General features: G+C 43.7%; 1 long non-coding RNA gene across 1 annotated transcript in view; it reads left to right on the forward strand.

The window, feature by feature from the left end:
• The window catches only part of LOC108304519, a 1,812-nt gene extending 1,146 nt beyond the window's left edge, over positions 1-666 (forward strand). Inside the window, exon 3 of the long non-coding RNA XR_001825291.2 lies at positions 330-666. This is a non-coding gene — a long non-coding RNA (uncharacterized LOC108304519). The remainder of the gene's footprint in view (positions 1-329) is intronic.
• The last annotated feature ends 374 nt before the right edge of the window (positions 667-1,040 follow it).

The following is a 1,040-nucleotide window of genomic DNA, read 5'->3' on the forward strand; positions in this document are numbered from 1 at the left end:
CCGCCTCCTGGGTTCAGGCAATTCTCCTGCCTCAGCCTCCTTAGTAGCTGGGATTACAGGCACGTGCCACCATGCCCAGCTAATTTTTTGTATTTTTTTAGTAGAGACGGGGTTTCACCATGTTGACCAGGATGGTCTCGATCTCCTGACCTCGTGATCCACCCGCCTCGGCCTCCCAAAGTGCTGGGATTACAGGCGTGAGCCACCGCGCCCGGCCTCCTTCTTTTTTTTAAAGAAAGTTATTATATGGATTGAATGCTGTCCCTACCAAAAGATGTTGACTCCAGTACCTATGAAGGTGACCTTATTTGGAAATGGGGTCTTTGCAGATGATCGAGTTAACATGCATCATTAGGGCAGGCTCTAACTCAGTGTGACTGATGTCCTTATAAAAAGAGGAAATTTAGACAGAGACATACAGGCATTGAGAGAGTACAATGGGAAGACACAAAGAAAAGATGGCCGTTTACAAGGCAAGGAATACCTGAGGCTACAGAAGGAAGGAGAGAGACGAGGAACAGAGTCTGCCTCATAGTCCTCAGAAGAGACAACCCTACCAACACTTTGATTTCAGACTTCCAGCCTCCAGAACTGTGAAGCACAATACATTTCTGTTGTTTAAGCCACCAGTTTGTGGTGCTGTGTTTTGGCAGTCTCAGGAAACAAATACAGTTAAGTTTGATAAAAATCTTCTGGTCCAATCTTATTTCTCCAATGAAGAAACTGAAATTCAACAAATAAAATGACTTACGCAGTTGTGGAGCTCATTGGTGGACAGGACTCTAAATTCCCAGATCATTCCTCTCTCCAGTGCTATAACTGGTGTGATTTGGATAAATCACATCAGGCTTCTACCATTGGATCAAGAGAATGGAGCGACGTCATTCCTATCTTGTAATGTACACAGTACTAGATTTTAAAAGTTTAAGACAACGTGGAGTAGGTATGCTTCTCCCGTACTTTCGGTGTCAATGGGTTTTGCTAATGCTCACTGGCTCATCTTCTTTTTTTTTTTTTTTTTTAAGGGAGTCTAGCTGTGT

Source organism: Cebus imitator, unplaced genomic scaffold (genome assembly GCF_001604975.1).
Source record: "Cebus imitator isolate Cc_AM_T3 unplaced genomic scaffold, Cebus_imitator-1.0 Scaffold54, whole genome shotgun sequence".
Taxonomy (NCBI): Eukaryota; Metazoa; Chordata; class Mammalia; order Primates; family Cebidae; genus Cebus; species Cebus imitator.